Source organism: Osmerus mordax, chromosome 8 (assembly GCF_038355195.1).
Source record: "Osmerus mordax isolate fOsmMor3 chromosome 8, fOsmMor3.pri, whole genome shotgun sequence".
Classification (NCBI taxonomy): domain Eukaryota; kingdom Metazoa; phylum Chordata; class Actinopteri; order Osmeriformes; family Osmeridae; genus Osmerus; species Osmerus mordax.
In genome coordinates this window covers 17,099,992-17,119,732 of record NC_090057.1, presented here as the reverse complement: position 1 = coordinate 17,119,732, position 19,741 = coordinate 17,099,992, and the positions used below count along the sequence as shown (strand labels likewise).

Below are 19,741 nucleotides of genomic sequence, written 5' to 3'. Positions count from 1 at the left end.
AATTCAGCTAAACTTGGCACGGATCTAAGTATTAATCAACATCAAGGCCGTTGTTGCAATCCCTCCACATCCCAGCAGTGTCGCAAATCGCACAGTCCAGCGCATCATGAGACAGATGCAAACATTACTGTGACTGACTTTGCTTGAACAATCAATGTAAATCCACTCAGAACATGATCCTTTCGTCCAAGTTCCATTCAAGAACTTGGAACAGTCATCAATGGTGGTAGGACAGTGAACACAGCCACACCTTTCCACCAGATTCCTGCTCAGAAAGGAACATCTGCATCTTCATCATGGATAGTGAGACCACTCCTTAGAAACACATTTCTCAAAAACAAACTATAGAAATGATCCCTGAAAGTATAGTCTTGGTTGATGGACTGGGAACAACCTGGCTTTATATCTCGAGGAGCACATACGCACCACTGGGTTCCAAAGCCAATTGAATGGTCGACACCTGTAACAATCAATTATGCTAAAGCTACGACACGTGGAACGTGTCTCTTGGTCAAAGACATTTCACGCAGAGTTCTGAAATCTTCCACATGACAAAACGTTACATAGAGAAATAAGTTGTTCATTTGTATCCGTGGATTCCTTGCATAGAGAGAACCAAATTCAGCTAAACTTGGCACGGATATAAGTATTGATCAACATCAAGGCCGTTGTTGCACTCCCTCCACATCCCAGCAGTGTCGTCAATTGCACAGTCCAGCGCATCATGAGACAGATGCAAACATTACTGTGACTGACTTTGCTTGAACAATCAATGTAAATCCACTCAGAACATTATCCTTTCGTCCAAGTTCCATTCAAGAACTTGGAACAGTCATCAATGGTGGTAGGACAGTGAACACAGCCACACCTTTCCACCAGATTCCTGCTCAGAACGGAACATCTGCATCTTCATCATGGATAGTGAGACCACGCCTTAGAAACACATTTTACAAAAACAAACTATAGAAATGATCCCTGAAAGTATAGTCTTAGTTGTTGGACTGGGAACAACCTGGCTTTATATCTTGAGGAGCACATACGCACCACCTGGTTCCAAAGCCAATTGAATGGTCGACACCTGTAACAATCAATTATGCTAAAGCTGCGACACGTGGAACGTGTCTCTTGGTCAGACATTTCACGCAGAGTTCTGAAATCTTCCACATGACAAAACGTTGCATAGAGAACTAAATTGTTCATTTGTATCCGTGGATTCCTTGCATAGAGAGAACCAAATTCAGCTAAACTTGGCACGGATCTAAGTATTAATCAACATCAAGGCCGTTGTTGCAATCCCTCCACATCCCAGCAGTGTCGCAAATCGCACAGTCCAGCGCATCATGAGACAGATGCAAACATTACTGTGACTGACTTTGCTTGAACAATCAATGTAAATCCACTCAGAACATGATCCTTTCGTCCAAGTTCCATTCAAGAACTTGGAACAGTCATCAATGGTGGTAGGACAGTGAACACAGCCACACCTTTCCACCAGATTCCTGCTCAGAAAGGAACATCTGCATCTTCATCATGGATAGTGAGACCACTCCTTAGAAACACATTTCTCAAAAACAAACTATAGAAATGATCCCTGAAAATATAGTCTTGGTTGATGGACTGGGAACAACCTGGCTTTATATCTCGAGGAGCACATACGCACCACTGGGTTCCAAAGCCAATTGAATGGTCGACACCTGTAACAATCAATTATGCTAAAGCTACGACACGTGGAACGTGTCTCTTGGTCAAAGACATTTCACGCAGAGTTCTGAAATCTTCCACATGACAAAACGTTACATAGAGAAATAAGTTGTTCATTTGTATCCGTGGATTCCTTGCATAGAGAGAACCAAATTCAGCTAAACTTGGCACGGATATAAGTATTGATCAACATCAAGGCCGTTGTTGCACTCCCTCCACATCCCAGCAGTGTCGTCAATTGCACAGTCCAGCGCATCATGAGACAGATGCAAACATTACTGTGACTGACTTTGCTTGAACAATCAATGTAAATCCACTCAGAACATTATCCTTTCGTCCAAGTTCCATTCAAGAACTTGGAACAGTCATCAATGGTGGTAGGACAGTGAACACAGCCACACCTTTCCACCAGATTCCTGCTCAGAATGGAACATCTGCATTTTCATCATGGATAGTGAGACCACGCCTTAGAAACACATTTTACAAAAACAAACTATAGAAATGATCCCTGAAAGTATAGTCTTAGTTGTTGGACTGGGAACAACCTGGCTTTATATCTTGAGGAGCACATACGCACCACTGGGTTCCAAAGCCAATTGAACTGTCGACATCTGTAAAAATCAATTATGCTAAAGCCGCGACACGTGGAATGTGTCTCTTGGTCAAAGACATTTCAGGCAGAGTTCTGAAATCTTCCACATGACAAAACGTTACATAGAGAAATAAGTTGTTCATTTGTATCCGTGGATTCCTTGCATAGAGAGAACCAAATTCAGCTAAACTTGGCACGGATATAAGTATTGATCAACATCAAGGCCGTTGTTGCACTCCCTCCACATCCCAGCAGTGTCGTCAATTGCACAGTCCAGCGCATCATGAGACAGATGCAAACATTACTGTGACTGACCTTGCTTGAACAATCAATGTAAATCCACTCAGAACATGATCCTTTCGTCCAAGTTCCATTCAAGAACTTGGAACAGTCATCAATGGTGGTAGGACAGTGAACACAGCCACACCTTTCCACCAGATTCCTGCTCAGAAAGGAACATCTGCATTTTCATCATGGATAGTGAGACCACTCCTTAGAAACACATTTCTCAAAAACAAACTATAGAAATGATCCCTGAAAGTATAGTCTTGGTTGTTGGACTGGGAACAACCTGGCTTTTTATCTCGAGGAGCGCATACGCACCACTGGGTTCCAAAGCCAATTGAATGGTCGACACCTGTAACAATCAATTATGCTAAAGCTACGACACGTGGAACGTGTCTCTTGGTCAAAGACATTTCACGCAGAGTTCTGAAATCTTCCACATGACAAAACGTTACATAGAGAAATAAGTTGTTCGTTTGTATCCGTGGATTCCTTGCATAGAGAGAACCAAATTCAGCTAAACTTGGCAAGGATATAAGTATTGATCAACATGAAGGCCGTTGTTGCACTCCCTCCACATCCCAGCAGTGTCGTCAATTGCACAGTCCAGCGCATCATGAGACAGATGCAAACATTACTGTGACTGACTTTGCTTGAACAATCAATGTAAATCCACTCAGAACATGATCCTTTCGTCCAAGTTCCATTCAAGAACTTGGAACAGTCATCAATGGTGGTAGGACAGTGAACACAGCCACACCTTTCCACCAGATTCCTGCTCAGAAAGGAACATCTGCATCTTCATCATGGATAGTGAGACCACTCCTTACAAACACATTTCTCAAAAACAAACTATAGAAATGATCCCTGAAAGTATAGTCTTGGTTGTTGGACTGGGAACAACCTGGCTTTATATCTCGAGGAGCACATACGCACCACTGGGTTCCAAAGCCAATTGAATGGTCGACACCTGTAACAATCAATTATGCTAAAGCTACGACACGTGGAACGTGTCTCTTGGTCAAAGACATTTCACGCAGAGTTCTGAAATCTTCCACATGACAAAACATTACATAGAGAACTAAGTTGTTCATTTGTATCCGTGGATTCCTTGCATAGAGAGAACCATATTCAGCTAAACTTGGCACGGATCCAAGTATTGATCAACATCAAGGCCGTTGTTGCACTCCCTCCACATCCCAGCAGTGTCGTCAATTGCACAGTCCAGCGCATCATGAGACAGATGCAAACATTACTGTGACTGACTTTGCTTGAACAATCAATGTAAATCCACTCAGAACATTATCCTTTCGTCCAAATTCCATTCAAGAACTTGGAACAGTCATCAATGGTGGTAGGACAGTGAACACAGCCACACCTTTCCACCAGATTCCTGCTCAGAAAGGAACATCTGCATCTTCATCATGGATAGTGAGACCACTCCTTAGAAACACATTTCTCAAAAACAAACTATAGAAATAATCCCTGAAAGTATAGTGTTGGTTGTTGGACTGGGAACAACCTGGCTTTATATCTTGAGGAGCACATACGCACCACCTGGTTCCAAATCCAATTGAATGGTCGACACCTGTAACAATCAATTATGCTTAAGCCGCGACACGTGGAATGTGTCTCTTGGTCAAAGACATTTCAGGCAGAGTTCTGAAATTTTCCACATGACAAACTTTTGCATAGAGAACTAAGTTGTTCATTTGTATCCGTGGATTCCTTGCATAGAGAGAACCAAATTCAGCTAAACTTGGCACGGATCTAAGTATTGATCAACATCAAGGCCGTTGTTGCAATCCCTCCACATCCCAGCAGTGTCGCAAATCGCACAGTCCAGCGCATCATGAGACGGATGCAAACATTACTGTGACTGACTTTGCTTGAACAATCAATGTAAATCCACTCAGAACATGATCCTTTCGTCCAAGTTCCATTCAAGAACTTGGAACAGTCATCAATGGTGGTAGGACAGTGAACACAGCCACACCTTTCCACCAGACTCCTGCTCAGAAAGGAACATCTGCATCTTCATCATGGATAGTGAGACCACTCCTTAGAAACACATTTCTCAAAATCAAACTATAGAAATGATCCCTGAAAGTATAGTCTTGGTTGTTGGACTGGGAACAACCTGGCTTTATATCTCGAGGAGCGCATACGCACCACTGGGTTCCAAAGCCAATTGAATGGTCGACACCTGTAACAATCAATTATGCTAAAGCTGCGACACGTGGAATGTGTCTCTTGGTCAGACATTTAACGCAGAGTTCTGAAATCTTCCACATGACAAAACATTGCATAGAGAACCAAATTGTTCATTTGTATCCGTGGATTCCTTGCATAGAGAGAACCATATTCAGCTAAACTTGGCACGGATCCAAGTATTGATCAACATCAAGGCCGTTGTTGCACTCCCTCCACATCCCAGCAGTGTCGTCAATTGCACAGTCCAGCGCATCATGAGACAGATGCAAACATTACTGTGACTGACTTTGCTTGAACAATCAATGTAAATCCACTCAGAACATTATCCTTTCGTCCAAATTCCATTCAAGAACTTGGAACAGTCATCAATGGTGGTAGGACAGTGAACACAGCCACACCTTTCCACCAGATTCCTGCTCAGAAAGGAACATCTGCATCTTCATCATGGATAGTGAGACCACTCCTTAGAAACACATTTCTCAAAAACAAACTATAGAAATAATCCCTGAAAGTATAGTGTTGGTTGTTGGACTGGGAACAACCTGGCTTTATATCTTGAGGAGCACATACGCACCACCTGGTTCCAAATCCAATTGAATGGTCGACACCTGTAACAATCAATTATGCTTAAGCCGCGACACGTGGAATGTGTCTCTTGGTCAAAGACATTTCAGGCAGAGTTCTGAAATTTTCCACATGACAAACTTTTGCATAGAGAACTAAGTTGTTCATTTGTATCCGTGGATTCCTTGCATAGAGAGAACCAAATTCAGCTAAACTTGGCACGGATCTAAGTATTGATCAACATCAAGGCCGTTGTTGCAATCCCTCCACATCCCAGCAGTGTCGCAAATCGCACAGTCCAGCGCATCATGAGACGGATGCAAACATTACTGTGACTGACTTTGCTTGAACAATCAATGTAAATCCACTCAGAACATGATCCTTTCGTCCAAGTTCCATTCAAGAACTTGGAACAGTCATCAATGGTGGTAGGACAGTGAACACAGCCACACCTTTCCACCAGACTCCTGCTCAGAAAGGAACATCTGCATCTTCATCATGGATAGTGAGACCACTCCTTAGAAACACATTTCTCAAAAACAAACTATAGAAATGATCCCTGAAAGTATAGTCTTGGTTGTTGGACTGGGAACAACCTGGCTTTATATCTCGAGGAGCGCATACGCACCACTGGGTTCCAAAGCCAATTGAATGGTCGACACCTGTAACAATCAATTATGCTAAAGCTGCGACACGTGGAATGTGTCTCTTGGTCAGACATTTCACGCAGAGTTCTGAAATCTTCCACATGACAAAACATTGCATAGAGAACCAAATTGTTCATTTGTATCCGTGGATTCCTTCCATAGAGAGAACCAAATTCAGCTAAACTTGGCACGGATCTAAGTATTGATCAACATCAAGGCCGTTGTTGCAATCCCTCCACATCCCAGCAGTGTCGCAAATCACACAGTCCAGCGCATCATGAGACAGATGCAAACATTACTGTGACTGACTTTGCTTGAACAATCAATGTAAATCTACTCAGAACATGATCCTTTCGTCCAAGTTCCATTCAAGAACTTGGAACAGTCATCAATGGTGGTAGGACAGTGAACACAGCCACACCTTTCCACCAGATTCCTGCTCAGAAAGGAACATCTGCATCTTCATCATGGATAGTGAGACCACTCCTTAGAAACACATTTCTCAAAAACAAACTATAGAAATAATCCTTGAAAGTATAGTCTTGGTTGTTGGACTGGGAACAACCTGGCTTTATATCTCGAGGAGCGCATACGCACCACTGGGTTCCAAAGCCAATTGAATGGTCGACACCTGTAACAATCAATTATGCTAAAGCTGCGACACGTGGAATGTGTCTCTTGGTCAGACATTTCACGCAGAGTTCTGAAATCTTCCACATGACAAAACATTGCATAGAGAACCAAATTGTTCATTTGTATCCGTGGATTCCTTCCATAGAGAGAACCAAATTCAGCTAAACTTGGCACGGATCTAAGTATTGATCAACATCAAGGCCGTTGTTGCAATCCCTCCACATCCCAGCAGTGTCGCAAATCGCACAGTCCAGCGCATCATGAGACAGATGCAAACATTACTGTGACTGACTTTGCTTGAACAATCAATGTAAATCCACTCAGAACATGATCCTTTCGTCCAAGTTCCATTCAAGAACTTGGAACAGTCATCAATGGTGGTAGGACAGTGAACACAGCCACACCTTTTCACCAGATTCCTGCTCAGAAAGGAACATCTGCATCTTCATCATGGATAGAGAGACCACTCCTTAGAAACACATTTCTCAAAAATAAACTATAGAAATGATCCCTGAAAGTATAGTCTTGGTTGTTGGACTGGGAACAACCTGGCTTTATATCTCGAGGAGCGCATACGCACCACTGGGTTCCAAAGCCAATTGAATGGTCGACACCTGTAACAATCAATTATGCTAAAGCTACGACACGTGGAACGTGTCTCTTGGTCAAAGACATTTCACGCAGAGTTCTGAAATCTTCCACATGACAAAACGTTACATAGAGAACTAAGTTGTTCATTTGTATCCGTGGATTCCTTGCATAGAGAGAACCATATTCAGCTAAACTTGGCACGGATCCAAGTATTGATCAACATCAAGGCCGTTGTTGCACTCCCTCCACATCCCAGCAGTGTCGCAAAACGCACAGTCCAGCGCATCATGAGACAGATGCAAACATTACTGTGACTGACTTTGCTTGAACAATCAATGTAAATCCACTCAGAACATGATCCTTTCGTCCAAGTTCCATTCAAGAACTTGGAACAGTCATCAATGGTGGTAGGACAGTGAACACAGCCACACCTTTCCACCAGATTCCTGCTCAGAAAGGAACATCTGCATCTTCATCATGGATAGTGAGACCACTCCTTAGAAACACATTTCTCAAAAACAAACTATAGAAATAATCCCTGAAAGTATAGTGTTGGTTGTTGGACTGGGAACAACCTGGCTTTATATCTTGAGGAGCACATACGCACCACCTGGTTCCAAAGCCAATTGAATGGTCGACACCTGTAACAATCAATTATGCTAAAGCTACGACACGTGGAACGTGTCTCTTGGTCAAAGACATTTCACGCAGAGTTCTGAAATCTTCCACATGACAAAACGTTGCATAGAGAACTAAGTTGTTCATTTGTATCCGTGGATTCCTTGCATAGAGAGAACCAAATTCAGCTAAACTTGGCACGGATATAAGTATTGATCAACATCAAGGCCGTTGTTGCACTCCCTCCACATCCCAGCAGTGTCGTCAATTGCACAGTCCAGCGCATCATGAGACAGATGCAAACATTACTGTGACTGACTTTGCTTGAACAATCAATGTAAATCCACTCAGAACATGATCCTTTCGTCCAAGTTCCATTCAAGAATAGTCATCAATAGTGGTAGGACAGTGAACACAGCCACACCTTTCCACCAGATTCCTGCTCAGAAAGGAACATCTGCATCTTCATCATGGATAGTGAGACCACTCCTTAGAAACACATTTCTCAAAAACAAACTATAGAAATAATCCCTGAAAGTATAGTCTTGGTTGTTGGACTGGGAACAACCTGGCTTTATATCTCGAGGAGCACATACGCACCACTGGGTTCCAAAGCCAATTGAACGGTCGGCATCTGTAACAATCAATTATGCTAAAGCCGCGACACGTGGAATGTGTCTCTTGGTCAAAGACATTTCAGGCAGAGTTCTGAAATCTTCCACATGACAAAATTTTGCATAGAGAACTAAATTGTTCATTTGTATCCGTGGATTCCTTGCATAGAGAGAACCAAATTCAGCTAAACTTGGCACGGATCTAAGTATTGATCAACATCAAGGCCGTTGTTGCAATCCCTCCACATCCCAGCAGTGTCGCAAATCGCACAGTCCAGCGCATCATGAGACGGATGCAAACATTACTGTGACTGACTTTGCTTGAACAATCAATGTAAATCCACTCAGAACACGATCCTTTCGTCCAAGTTCCATTCAAGAACTTGGAACAGTCATCAATGGTGGTAGGACAGTGAACACAGCCACACCTTTCCACCAGATTCCTGCTCAGTAAGGAACATTTGCATCTTCATCATGGATAGTGAGACCACTCCTTAGAAACACATTTCTCAAAAACAAACTATAGAAATGATCCCTGAAAGTATAGTCTTGGTTGTTGGACTGGGAACAACCTGGCTTTTTATCTCGAGGAGCGCATACGCACCACTGGGTTCCAAAGCCAATTGAATGGTCGACACCTGTAACAATCAATTATGCTAAAGCTGCGACACGTGGAATGTGTCTCTTGGTCAGACATTTCACGCAGAGTTCTGAAATCTTCCACATGACAAAACATTGCATAGAGAACCAAATTGTTCATTTGTATCCGTGGATTCCTTCCATAGAGAGAACCAAATTCAGCTAAACTTGGCACGGATCTAAGTATTGATCAACATCAAGGCCGTTGTTGCAATCCCTCCACATCCCAGCAGTGTCGCAAATCGCACAGTCCAGCGCATCATGAGACAGATGCAAACATTACTGTGACTGACTTTGCTTGAACAATCAATGTAAATCCACTCAGAACATGATCCTTTCGTCCAAGTACCATTCAAGAACTTGGAACAGTCATCAATGGTGGTAGGACAGTGAACACAGCCACACCTTTCCACCAGATTCCTGCTCAGAAAGGAACATCTGCATCTTCATCATGGATAGTGAGACCACTCCTTAGAAACACATTTCTCAAAAACAAACTATAGAAATGATCCCTGAAAGTATAGTCTTGGTTGTTGGACTGGGAACAACCTGGCTTTATATCTCGAGGAGCGCATACGCACCACTGGGTTCCAAAGCCAATTGAATGGTCGACACCTGTAACAATCAATTATGCTAAAGCTGCGACACGTGAAATGTGTCTCTTGGTCAGACATTTCGCGCAGAGTTCTGAAATCTTCCACATGACAAAACGTTACATAGAGAACTAAGTTGTTCATTTGTATCCGTGGATTCCTTGCATAGAGAGAACCAAATTCAGCTAAACTTGGCACGGATGTAAGTATTGATCAACATCAAGGCCGTTGTTGCACTCCCTCCACATCCCAGCAGTGTCGTCAATTGCACAGTCCAGCGCATCATGAGACAGATGCAAACATTACTGTGACTGACTTTGCTTGAACAATCAATGTAAATCCACTCAGAACATTATCCTTTCGTCCAAATTCCATTCAAGAACTTGGAACAGTCATCAATGGTGGTAGGACAGTGAACACAGCCACACCTTTCCACCAGATTCCTGCTCAGAAAGGAACATCTGCATCTTCATCATGGATAGCGAGACCACGCCTTAGAAACACATTTTACAAAAACAAACTATAGAAATGATCCCTGAAAGTATAGTCTTGGTTGTTGGACTGGGAACAACCTGGCTTTATATCTCGAGGAGCACATACGCACCACTGGGTTCCAAAGCCAATTGAACGGTCGGCATCTGTAACAATCAATTATGCTAAAGCTGCGACACGTGGAATGTGTCTCTTGGTCAGACATTTCACGCAGAGTTCTGAAATCTTCCACATGACAAAACATTGCATAGAGAACCAAATTGTTCATTTGTATCCGTGGATTCCTTCCATAGAGAGAACCAAATTCAGCTAAACTTGGCACGGATCTAAGTATTGATCAACATCAAGGCCGTTGTTGCAATCCCTCCACATCCCAGCAGTGTCGCAAATCACACAGTCCAGCGCATCATGAGACAGATGCAAACATTACTGTGACTGACTTTGCTTGAACAATCAATGTAAATCCACTCAGAACATGATCCTTTCGTCCAAGTTCCATTCAAGAACTTGGAACAGTCATCAATGGTGGTAGGACAGTGAACACAGCCACACCTTTCCACCAGATTCCTGCTCAGAAAGGAACATCTGCATCTTCATCATGGATAGTGAGACCACTCCTTAGAAACACATTTCTCAAAAACAAACTATAGAAATGATCCCTGAAAGTATAGTCTTGGTTGTTGGACTGGGAACAACCTGGCTTTATATCTCGAGGAGCGCATACGCACCACTGGGTTCCAAAGCCAATTGAATGGTCGACACCTGTAACAATCAATTATGCTAAAGCTACGACACGTGGAACGTGTCTCTTGGTCAAAGACATTTCACGCAGAGTTCTGAAATCTTCCACATGACAAAACGTTGCATAGAGAACTAAGTTGTTCATTTGTATCCGTGGATTCCTTGCATAGAGAGAACCATATTCAGCTAAACTTGGCACGGATCTAAGTATTAATCAACATCAAGGCCGTTGTTGCAATCCCTCCACATCCCAGCAGTGTCGCAAATCGCACAGTCCAGCGCATCATGAGACAGATGCAAACATTACTGTGACTGACTTTGCTTGAACAATCAATGTAAATCTACTCAGAACATGATCCTTTCGTCCAAGTTCCATTCAAGAACTTGGAACAGTCATCAATGGTGGTAGGACAGTGAACACAGCCACACCTTTCCACCAGATTCCTGCTCAGAAAGGAACATCTGCATCTTCATCATGGATAGTGAGACCACTCCTTAGAAACACATTTCTCAAAAACAAACTATAGAAATGATCCCTGAAAGTATAGTCTTGGTTGATGGACTGGGAACAACCTGGCTTTATATCTCGAGGAGCACATACGCACCACTGGGTTCCAAAGCCAATTGAATGGTCGACACCTGTAACAATCAATTATGCTAAAGCTACGACACGTGGAACGTGTCTCTTGGTCAAAGACATTTCACGCAGAGTTCTGAAATCTTCCACATGACAAAACATTACATAGAGAACTAAGTTGTTCATTTGTATCCGTGGATTCCTTGCATAGAGAGAACCATATTCAGCTAAACTTGGCACGGATCCAAGTATTGATCAACATCAAGGCCGTTGTTGCACTCCCTCCACATCCCAGCAGTGTCGTCAATTGCACAGTCCAGCGCTTCATGAGACAGATGCAAACATTACTGTGACTGACTTTGCTTGAACAATCAATGTAAATCCACTCAGAACATTATCCTTTCGTCCAAGTTCCATTCAAGAACTTGGAACAGTCATCAATGGTGGTAGGACAGTGAACACAGCCACACCTTTCCACCAGATTCCTGCTCAGAAAGGAACATCTGCATCTTCATCATGGATAGCGAGACCACGCCTTAGAAACACATTTTACAAAAACAAACTATAGAAATGATCCCTGAAAGTATAGTCTTGGTTGTTGGACTGGGAACAACCTGGCTTTATATCTCGAGGAGCACATACGCACCACTGGGTTCCAAAGCCAATTGAACGGTCGGCATCTGTAACAATCAATTATGCTAAAGCCGCGACACGTGGAATGTGTCTCTTGGTCAAAGACATTTCAGGCAGAGTTCTGAAATCTTCCACATGACAAAATTTTGCATAGAGAACTAAATTGTTCATTTGTATCCGTGGATTCCTTGCATAGAGAGAACCAAATTCAGCTAAACTTTGCACGGATCTAAGTATTGATCAACATGAAGGCCGTTGTTGCACTCCCCCCACATCCCAGCAGTGTCGTAAATAGCACAGTCCAGCGCATCATGAGACAGATGCAAACATTACTGTGACTGACTTTGCTTGAACAATCAATGTAAATCCACTCAGAACATGATCCTTTCGTCCAAGTTCCATTCAAGAATAGTCATCAATAGTGGTAGGACAGTGCACACAGCCACACCTTTCCACCAGATTCCTGCTCAGAAAGGAACATCTGCATCTTCATCATGGATAGTGAGACCACTCCTTAGAAACACATTTCTCAAAAACAAACTATAGAAATAATCCCTGAAAGTATAGTGTTGGTTGTTGGACTGGGAACAACCTGGCTTTATATCTTGAGGAGCACATACGCACCACCTGGTTCCAAATCCAATTGAATGGTCGACACCTGTAACAATCAATTATGCTTAAGCCGCGACACGTGGAATGTGTCTCTTGGTCAAAGACATTTCAGGCAGAGTTCTGAAATTTTCCACATGACAAACTTTTGCATAGAGAACTAAGTTGTTCATTTGTATCCGTGGATTCCTTGCATAGAGAGAACCAAATTCAGCTAAACTTGGCACGGATCTAAGTATTGATCAACATCAAGGCCGTTGTTGCAATCCCTCCACATCCCAGCAGTGTCGCAAATCGCACAGTCCAGCGCATCATGAGACGGATGCAAACATTACTGTGACTGACTTTGCTTGAACAATCAATGTAAATCCACTCAGAACATGATCCTTTCGTCCAAGTTCCATTCAAGAACTTGGAACAGTCATCAATGGTGGTAGGACAGTGAACACAGCCACACCTTTCCACCAGACTCCTGCTCAGAAAGGAACATCTGCATCTTCATCATGGATAGTGAGACCACTCCTTAGAAACACATTTCTCAAAAACAAACTATAGAAATGATCCCTGAAAGTATAGTCTTGGTTGTTGGACTGGGAACAACCTGGCTTTATATCTCGAGGAGCGCATACGCACCACTGGGTTCCAAAGCCAATTGAATGGTCGACACCTGTAACAATCAATTATGCTAAAGCTGCGACACGTGGAATGTGTCTCTTGGTCAGACATTTCACGCAGAGTTCTGAAATCTTCCACATGACAAAACATTGCATAGAGAACCAAATTGTTCATTTGTATCCGTGGATTCCTTCCATAGAGAGAACCAAATTCAGCTAAACTTGGCACGGATCTAAGTATTGATCAACATCAAGGCCGTTGTTGCAATCCCTCCACATCCCAGCAGTGTCGCAAATCACACAGTCCAGCGCATCATGAGACAGATGCAAACATTACTGTGACTGACTTTGCTTTAACAATCAATGTAAATCCACTCAGAACATGATCCTTTCGTCCAAGTTCCATTCAAGAACTTGGAACAGTCCTCAATGGTGGTAGGACAGTGAACACAGCCACACCTTTCCACCAGATTCCTGCTCAGAAAGGAACATCTGCATCTTCATCATGGATAGTGAGACCACTCCTTAGAAACACATTTCTCAAAAACAAACTATAGAAATAATCCCTGAAAGTATAGTGTTGGTTGTTGGACTGGGAACAACCTGGCTTTATATCTTGAGGAGCACATACGCACCACCTGGTTCCAAAGCCAATTGAATGGTCGACACCTGTAACAATCAATTATGCTAAAGCTGCGACACGTGGAACGTGTCTCTTGGTCAGACATTTCACGCAGAGTTCTGAAATCTTCCACATGACAAAACGTTGCATAGAGAACTAAATTGTTCATTTGTATCCGTGGATTCCTTGCATAGAGAGAACCAAATTCAGCTAAACTTGGCACGGATCTAAGTATTGATCAACATCAAGGCCGTTGTTGCACTCCCTCCACATCCCAGCAGTGTCGTCAATTGCACAGTCCAGCGCATCATGAGACAGATGCAAACATTACTGTGACTGACTTTGCTTGAACAATCAATGTAAATCCACTCAGAACATGATCCTTTCGTCCAAGTTCCATTCAAGAACTTGGAACAGTCATCAATGGTGGTAGGACAGTGAACACAGCCACACCTTTCCACCAGATTCCTGCTCAGAAAGGAACATCTGCATCTTCATCATGGATAGTGAGACCACTCCTTAGAAACACATTTTTCAAAAACAAACTATAGAAATGATCCCTGAAAGTATAGTCTTGGTTGTTGGACTGGGAACAACCTGGCTTTTTATCTCGAGGAGCGCATACGCACCACTGGGTTCCAAAGCCAATTGAACGGTCGACATCTGTAACAATCAATTATGCTAAAGCCGCGACACGTGGAATGTGTCTCTTGGTCAAAGACATTTCAGGCAGAGTTCTGAAATCTTCCACATGACAAAATTTTGCATAGAGAACTAAGTTGTTCATTTGTATCTGTGGATTCCTTGCATAGAGAGAACCAAATTCAGCTAAACTTGGCACGGATCTAAGTATTGATCAACATCAAGGCCGTTGTTGCAATCCCTCCACATCCCAGCAGTGTCGCAAATCGCACAGTCCAGCGCATCATGAGACAGATGCAAACATTACTGTGACTGACTTTGCTTGAACAATCAATGTAAATCCACTCAGAATAGGACAGTGAACACAGCCACACCTTTCCACCAGATTCCTGCTCAGTAAGGAACATTTGCATCTTCATCATGGATAGTGAGACCACTCCTTAGAAACACATTTCTCAAAAACAAACTATAGAAATGATCCCTGAAAGTATAGTCTTGGTTGTTGGACTGGGAACAACCTGGCTTTATATCTCGAGGAGCGCATACGCACCACTGGGTTCCAAAGCCAATTGAATGGTCGACACCTGTAACAATCAATTATGCTAAAGCTGCGACACGTGGAATGTGTCTCTTGGTCAGACATTTCACGCAGAGTTCTGAAATCTTCCACATGACAAAACGTTGCATAGAGAACTAAGTTGTTCATTTGTATCCGTGGATTCCTTGCATAGAGAGAACCATATTCAGCTAAACTTGGCACGGATCCAAGTATTGATCAACATCAAGGCCGTTGTTGCACTCCCTCCACATCCCAGCAGTGTCGCAAAACGCACAGTCCAGCGCATCATGAGACAGATGCAAACATTACTGTGACTGACTTTGCTTGAACAATCAATGTAAATCCACTCAGAACATGATCCTTTCGTCCAAGTTCCATTCAAGAACTTGGAACAGTCATCAATGGTGGTAGGACAGTGAACACAGCCACACCTTTCCACCAGATTCCTGCTCAGAAAGGAACATCTGCATCTTCATCATGGATAGTGAGACCACTCCTTAGAAACACATTTCTCAAAAACAAACTATAGAAATAATCCCTGAAAGTATAGTGTTGGTTGTTGGACTGGGAACAACCTGGCTTTATATCTTGAGGAGCACATACGCACCACCTGGTTCCAAAGCCAATTGAATGGTCGACACCTGTAACAATCAATTATGCTAAAGCTACGACACGTGGAACGTGTCTCTTGGTCAAAGACATTTCACGCAGAGTTCTGAAATCTTCCACATGACAAAACGTTGCATAGAGAACTAAGTTGTTCATTTGTATCCGTGGATTCCTTGCATAGAGAGAACCATATTCAGCTAAACTTGGCACGGATCCAAGTATTGATCAACATCAAGGCCGTTGTTGCACTCCCTCCACATCCCAGCAGTGTCGCAAAACGCACAGTCCAGCGCATCATGAGACAGATGCAAACATTACTGTGACTGACTTTGCTTGAACAATCAATGTAAATCCACTCAGAACATGATCCTTTCGTCCAAGTTCCATTCAAGAACTTGGAACAGTCATCAATGGTGGTAGGACAGTGAACACAGCCACACCTTTCCACCAGATTCCTGCTCAGAACGGAACATCTGCATCTTCATCATGGATAGTAAGACCACGCCTTAGAAACACATTTTACAAAAACAAACTATAGAAATGATCCCTGAAAGTATAGTCTTAGTTGTTGGACTGGGAACAACCTGGCTTTATATCTTGAGGAGCACATACGCACCACTGGGTTCCAAAGCCAATTGAACGGTCGACATCTGTAACAATCAATTATGCTAAAGCCGCGACACGTGGAATGTGTCTCTTGGTCAAAGACATTTCACGCAGAGTTCTGAAATCTTCCACATGACAAAACGTTACATAGAGAACTAAGTTGTTCATTTGTATCCGTGGATTCCTTGCATAGAGAGAACCAAATTCAGCTAAACTTGGCACGGATATAAGTATTGATCAACATCAAGGCCGTTGTTGCACTCCCTCCACATCCCAGCAGTGTCGTCAATTGCACAGTCCAGCGCATCATGAGACAGATGCAAACATTACTGTGACTGACTTTGCTTGAACAATCAATGTAAATCCACTCAGAACATGATCCTTTCGTCCAAGTTCCATTCAAGAACTTGGAACAGTCCTCAATGGTGGTAGGACAGTGAACACAGCCACACCTTTCCACCAGATTCCTGCTCAGAAAGGAACATCTGCATCTTCATCATGGATAGTGAGACCACTCCTTAGAAACACATTTCTCAAAAACAAACTATAGAAATAATCCCTGAAAGTATAGTGTTGGTTGTTGGACTGGGAACAACCTGGCTTTATATCTTGAGGAGCACATACGCACCACCTGGTTCCAAAGCCAATTGAATGGTCGACACCTGTAACAATCAATTATGCTAAAGCTACGACACGTGGAACGTGTCTCTTGGTCAAAGACATTTCACGCAGAGTTCTGAAATCTTCCACATGACAAAACGTTGCATAGAGAACTAAGTTGTTCATTTGTATCCGTGGATTCCTTGCATAGAGAGAACCATATTCAGCTAAACTTGGCACGGATCCAAGTATTGATCAACATCAAGGCCGTTGTTGCACTCCCTCCACATCCCAGCAGTGTCGCAAAACGCACAGTCCAGCGCATCATGAGACAGATGCAAACATTACTGTGACTGACTTTGCTTGAACAATCAATGTAAATCCACTCAGAACATGATCCTTTCGTCCAAGTTCCATTCAAGAACTTGGAACAGTCATCAATGGTGGTAGGACAGTGAACACAGCCACACCTTTCCACCAGATTCCTGCTCAGAACGGAACATCTGCATCTTCATCATGGATAGTAAGACCACGCCTTAGAAACACATTTTACAAAAACAAACTATAGAAATGATCCCTGAAAGTATAGTCTTAGTTGTTGGACTGGGAACAACCTGGCTTTATATCTTGAGGAGCACATACGCACCACTGGGTTCCAAAGCCAATTGAACGGTCGACATCTGTAACAATCAATTATGCTAAAGCCGCGACACGTGGAATGTGTCTCTTGGTCAAAGACATTTCACGCAGAGTTCTGAAATCTTCCACATGACAAAACGTTACATAGAGAACTAAGTTGTTCATTTGTATCCGTGGATTCCTTGCATAGAGAGAACCAAATTCAGCTAAACTTGGCACGGATATAAGTATTGATCAACATCAAGGCCGTTGTTGCACTCCCTCCACATCCCAGCAGTGTCGTCAATTGCACAGTCCAGCGCATCATGAGACAGATGCAAACATTACTGTGACTGACTTTGCTTGAACAATCAATGTAAATCCACTCAGAACATGATCCTTTCGTCCAAGTTCCATTCAAGAACTTGGAACAGTCCTCAATGGTGGTAGGACAGTGAACACAGCCACACCTTTCCACCAGATTCCTGCTCAGAAAGGAACATCTGCATCTTCATCATGGATAGTGAGACCACTCCTTAGAAACACATTTCTCAAAAACAAACTATAGAAATAATCCCTGAAAGTATAGTGTTGGTTGTTGGACTGGGAACAACCTGGCTTTATATCTTGAGGAGCACATACGCACCACCTGGTTCCAAAGCCAATTGAATGGTCGACACCTGTAACAATCAATTATGCTAAAGCTACGACACGTGGAACGTGTCTCTTGGTCAAAGACATTTCACGCAGAGTTCTGAAATCTTCCACATGACAAAACTTTACATAGAGAAATAAGTTGTTCATTTGTATCCGTGGATTCCTTGCATAGAGAGAACCAAATTCAGCTAAACTTGGCACGGATATAAGTATTGATCAACATCAAGGCCGTTGTTGCACTCCCTCCACATCCCAGCAGTGTCGTCAATTGCACAGTCCAGCGCATCATGAGACAGATGCAAACATTACTGTGACTGACTTTGCTTGAACAATCAATGTAAATCCACTCAGAACATGATCCTTTCGTCCAAGTTCCATTCAAGAACTTGGAACAGTCATCAATGGTGGTAGGACAGTGAACACAGCCACACCTTTCCACCAGATTCCTGCTTAGAAAGGAACATCTGCATCTTCATCATGGATAGTGAGACCACTCCTTAGAAACACATTTCTCAAAAACAAACTATAGAAATGATCCCTGAAAGTATAGTCTTGGTTGTTGGACTGGGAACAACCTGGCTTTTTATCTCGAGGAGCGCATACGCACCACTGGGTTCCAAAGCCAATTGAATGGTCGACACCTGTAACAATCAATTATGCTAAAGCTGCGACACGTGGAACGTGTCTCTTGGTCAGACATTTCACGCAGAGTTCTGAAATCTTCCACATGACAAAACGTTGCATAGAGAACTAAATTGTTCATTTGTATCCGTGGATTCCTTGCATAGAGAGAACCAAATTCAGCTAAACTTGGCACGGATCTAAGTATTAATCAACATCAAGGCCGTTGTTGCAATCCCTCCACATCCCAGCAGTGTCGCAAATCGCACAGTCCAGCGCATCATGAGACAGATGCAAACATTACTGTGACTGACTTTGCTTGAACAATCAATGTAAATCCACTCAGAACATGATCCTTTCGTCCAAGTTCCATTCAAGAACTTGGAACAGTCATCAATGGTGGTAGGACAGTGAACACAGCCACACCTTTCCACCAGATTCCTGCTCAGAAAGGAACATCTGCATCTTCATCATGGATAGTGAGACCACTCCTTAGAAACACATTTCTCAAAAACAAACTATAGAAATGATCCCTGAAAGTATAGTCTTGGTTGTTGGACTGGGAACAACCTGGCTTTTTATCTCGAGGAGCGCATACGCACCACTGGGTTCCAAAGCCAATTGAATGGTCGACACCTGTAACAATCAATTATGCTAAAGCTACGACACGTGGAACGTGTCTCTTGGTCAAAGACATTTCACGCAGAGTTCTGAAATCTTCCACATGACAAAACGTTACATAGAGAACTAAGTTGTTCATTTGTATCCGTGGATTCCTTGCATAGAGAGAACCAAATTCAGCTAAACTTGGCACGGATATAAGTATTGATCAACATCAAGGCCGTTGTTG

At 42.9% G+C, this 19,741-nt stretch overlaps 29 non-coding genes and 3 pseudogenes across 29 annotated transcripts; all 32 read right to left on the bottom strand.

Annotated features, from left to right (window-relative positions):
* Positions 1–161: 161 nt before the first annotated feature.
* LOC136948527 (small nucleolar RNA U3) lies at positions 162–373 on the bottom strand. The gene has a single exon (XR_010877346.1). It is a non-coding gene; the product is annotated as a small nucleolar RNA U3 (small nucleolar RNA).
* A 406-nt stretch (positions 374–779) lies between these two features.
* LOC136948377 (small nucleolar RNA U3) lies at positions 780–991 on the bottom strand. Its single transcript, XR_010877245.1, has one exon. It is a non-coding gene; the product is annotated as a small nucleolar RNA U3 (small nucleolar RNA).
* A 404-nt stretch (positions 992–1,395) lies between these two features.
* On the bottom strand, positions 1,396–1,607 carry LOC136948269 (small nucleolar RNA U3). Its single transcript, XR_010877144.1, has one exon. It is a non-coding gene; the product is annotated as a small nucleolar RNA U3 (small nucleolar RNA).
* A 406-nt stretch (positions 1,608–2,013) lies between these two features.
* Positions 2,014–2,225, bottom strand: LOC136948431 (small nucleolar RNA U3). Its single transcript, XR_010877293.1, has one exon. It is a non-coding gene; the product is annotated as a small nucleolar RNA U3 (small nucleolar RNA).
* Positions 2,226–2,631: 406 nt separating this feature from the next.
* Positions 2,632–2,843, bottom strand: LOC136948236 (small nucleolar RNA U3). Its single transcript, XR_010877113.1, has one exon. It is a non-coding gene; the product is annotated as a small nucleolar RNA U3 (small nucleolar RNA).
* Positions 2,844–3,249: 406 nt separating this feature from the next.
* LOC136948188 (small nucleolar RNA U3) lies at positions 3,250–3,461 on the bottom strand. Its single transcript, XR_010877068.1, has one exon. It is a non-coding gene; the product is annotated as a small nucleolar RNA U3 (small nucleolar RNA).
* A 406-nt stretch (positions 3,462–3,867) lies between these two features.
* Positions 3,868–4,079, bottom strand: LOC136948459 (small nucleolar RNA U3). The gene has a single exon (XR_010877315.1). It is a non-coding gene; the product is annotated as a small nucleolar RNA U3 (small nucleolar RNA).
* Positions 4,080–4,485: 406 nt separating this feature from the next.
* LOC136948213 (small nucleolar RNA U3) lies at positions 4,486–4,697 on the bottom strand. The gene has a single exon (XR_010877092.1). It is a non-coding gene; the product is annotated as a small nucleolar RNA U3 (small nucleolar RNA).
* A 404-nt stretch (positions 4,698–5,101) lies between these two features.
* Positions 5,102–5,313, bottom strand: LOC136948458 (small nucleolar RNA U3). Its single transcript, XR_010877314.1, has one exon. It is a non-coding gene; the product is annotated as a small nucleolar RNA U3 (small nucleolar RNA).
* A 406-nt stretch (positions 5,314–5,719) lies between these two features.
* Positions 5,720–5,931, bottom strand: LOC136948200 (small nucleolar RNA U3). The gene has a single exon (XR_010877080.1). It is a non-coding gene; the product is annotated as a small nucleolar RNA U3 (small nucleolar RNA).
* Positions 5,932–6,335: 404 nt separating this feature from the next.
* Positions 6,336–6,547, bottom strand: LOC136948408 (small nucleolar RNA U3). Its single transcript, XR_010877274.1, has one exon. It is a non-coding gene; the product is annotated as a small nucleolar RNA U3 (small nucleolar RNA).
* Positions 6,548–6,951: 404 nt separating this feature from the next.
* Positions 6,952–7,163, bottom strand: LOC136948350 (small nucleolar RNA U3). The gene has a single exon (XR_010877221.1). It is a non-coding gene; the product is annotated as a small nucleolar RNA U3 (small nucleolar RNA).
* A 406-nt stretch (positions 7,164–7,569) lies between these two features.
* Positions 7,570–7,781, bottom strand: LOC136948328 (small nucleolar RNA U3). Its single transcript, XR_010877200.1, has one exon. It is a non-coding gene; the product is annotated as a small nucleolar RNA U3 (small nucleolar RNA).
* Positions 7,782–8,187: 406 nt separating this feature from the next.
* LOC136948520 (small nucleolar RNA U3) lies at positions 8,188–8,392 on the bottom strand (annotated as a pseudogene).
* Positions 8,393–8,798: 406 nt separating this feature from the next.
* LOC136948261 (small nucleolar RNA U3) lies at positions 8,799–9,010 on the bottom strand. The gene has a single exon (XR_010877136.1). It is a non-coding gene; the product is annotated as a small nucleolar RNA U3 (small nucleolar RNA).
* A 404-nt stretch (positions 9,011–9,414) lies between these two features.
* LOC136948242 (small nucleolar RNA U3) lies at positions 9,415–9,626 on the bottom strand. The gene has a single exon (XR_010877119.1). It is a non-coding gene; the product is annotated as a small nucleolar RNA U3 (small nucleolar RNA).
* A 404-nt stretch (positions 9,627–10,030) lies between these two features.
* Positions 10,031–10,242, bottom strand: LOC136948312 (small nucleolar RNA U3). The gene has a single exon (XR_010877184.1). It is a non-coding gene; the product is annotated as a small nucleolar RNA U3 (small nucleolar RNA).
* Positions 10,243–10,646: 404 nt separating this feature from the next.
* On the bottom strand, positions 10,647–10,858 carry LOC136948514 (small nucleolar RNA U3). The gene has a single exon (XR_010877342.1). It is a non-coding gene; the product is annotated as a small nucleolar RNA U3 (small nucleolar RNA).
* A 406-nt stretch (positions 10,859–11,264) lies between these two features.
* Positions 11,265–11,476, bottom strand: LOC136948278 (small nucleolar RNA U3). The gene has a single exon (XR_010877152.1). It is a non-coding gene; the product is annotated as a small nucleolar RNA U3 (small nucleolar RNA).
* Positions 11,477–11,882: 406 nt separating this feature from the next.
* LOC136948297 (small nucleolar RNA U3) lies at positions 11,883–12,094 on the bottom strand. The gene has a single exon (XR_010877170.1). It is a non-coding gene; the product is annotated as a small nucleolar RNA U3 (small nucleolar RNA).
* A 406-nt stretch (positions 12,095–12,500) lies between these two features.
* LOC136948552 (small nucleolar RNA U3) lies at positions 12,501–12,705 on the bottom strand (annotated as a pseudogene).
* A 406-nt stretch (positions 12,706–13,111) lies between these two features.
* On the bottom strand, positions 13,112–13,323 carry LOC136948199 (small nucleolar RNA U3). Its single transcript, XR_010877079.1, has one exon. It is a non-coding gene; the product is annotated as a small nucleolar RNA U3 (small nucleolar RNA).
* Positions 13,324–13,727: 404 nt separating this feature from the next.
* Positions 13,728–13,939, bottom strand: LOC136948405 (small nucleolar RNA U3). Its single transcript, XR_010877271.1, has one exon. It is a non-coding gene; the product is annotated as a small nucleolar RNA U3 (small nucleolar RNA).
* Positions 13,940–14,343: 404 nt separating this feature from the next.
* Positions 14,344–14,555, bottom strand: LOC136948178 (small nucleolar RNA U3). Its single transcript, XR_010877059.1, has one exon. It is a non-coding gene; the product is annotated as a small nucleolar RNA U3 (small nucleolar RNA).
* Positions 14,556–14,961: 406 nt separating this feature from the next.
* LOC136948565 (small nucleolar RNA U3) lies at positions 14,962–15,118 on the bottom strand (annotated as a pseudogene).
* Positions 15,119–15,522: 404 nt separating this feature from the next.
* Positions 15,523–15,734, bottom strand: LOC136948326 (small nucleolar RNA U3). Its single transcript, XR_010877198.1, has one exon. It is a non-coding gene; the product is annotated as a small nucleolar RNA U3 (small nucleolar RNA).
* A 406-nt stretch (positions 15,735–16,140) lies between these two features.
* On the bottom strand, positions 16,141–16,352 carry LOC136948266 (small nucleolar RNA U3). The gene has a single exon (XR_010877141.1). It is a non-coding gene; the product is annotated as a small nucleolar RNA U3 (small nucleolar RNA).
* A 406-nt stretch (positions 16,353–16,758) lies between these two features.
* LOC136948403 (small nucleolar RNA U3) lies at positions 16,759–16,970 on the bottom strand. Its single transcript, XR_010877269.1, has one exon. It is a non-coding gene; the product is annotated as a small nucleolar RNA U3 (small nucleolar RNA).
* A 406-nt stretch (positions 16,971–17,376) lies between these two features.
* LOC136948265 (small nucleolar RNA U3) lies at positions 17,377–17,588 on the bottom strand. Its single transcript, XR_010877140.1, has one exon. It is a non-coding gene; the product is annotated as a small nucleolar RNA U3 (small nucleolar RNA).
* Positions 17,589–17,994: 406 nt separating this feature from the next.
* LOC136948401 (small nucleolar RNA U3) lies at positions 17,995–18,206 on the bottom strand. Its single transcript, XR_010877268.1, has one exon. It is a non-coding gene; the product is annotated as a small nucleolar RNA U3 (small nucleolar RNA).
* A 406-nt stretch (positions 18,207–18,612) lies between these two features.
* LOC136948234 (small nucleolar RNA U3) lies at positions 18,613–18,824 on the bottom strand. The gene has a single exon (XR_010877111.1). It is a non-coding gene; the product is annotated as a small nucleolar RNA U3 (small nucleolar RNA).
* Positions 18,825–19,228: 404 nt separating this feature from the next.
* LOC136948503 (small nucleolar RNA U3) lies at positions 19,229–19,440 on the bottom strand. The gene has a single exon (XR_010877339.1). It is a non-coding gene; the product is annotated as a small nucleolar RNA U3 (small nucleolar RNA).
* Between the last annotated feature and the right edge of the window lie 301 nt (positions 19,441–19,741).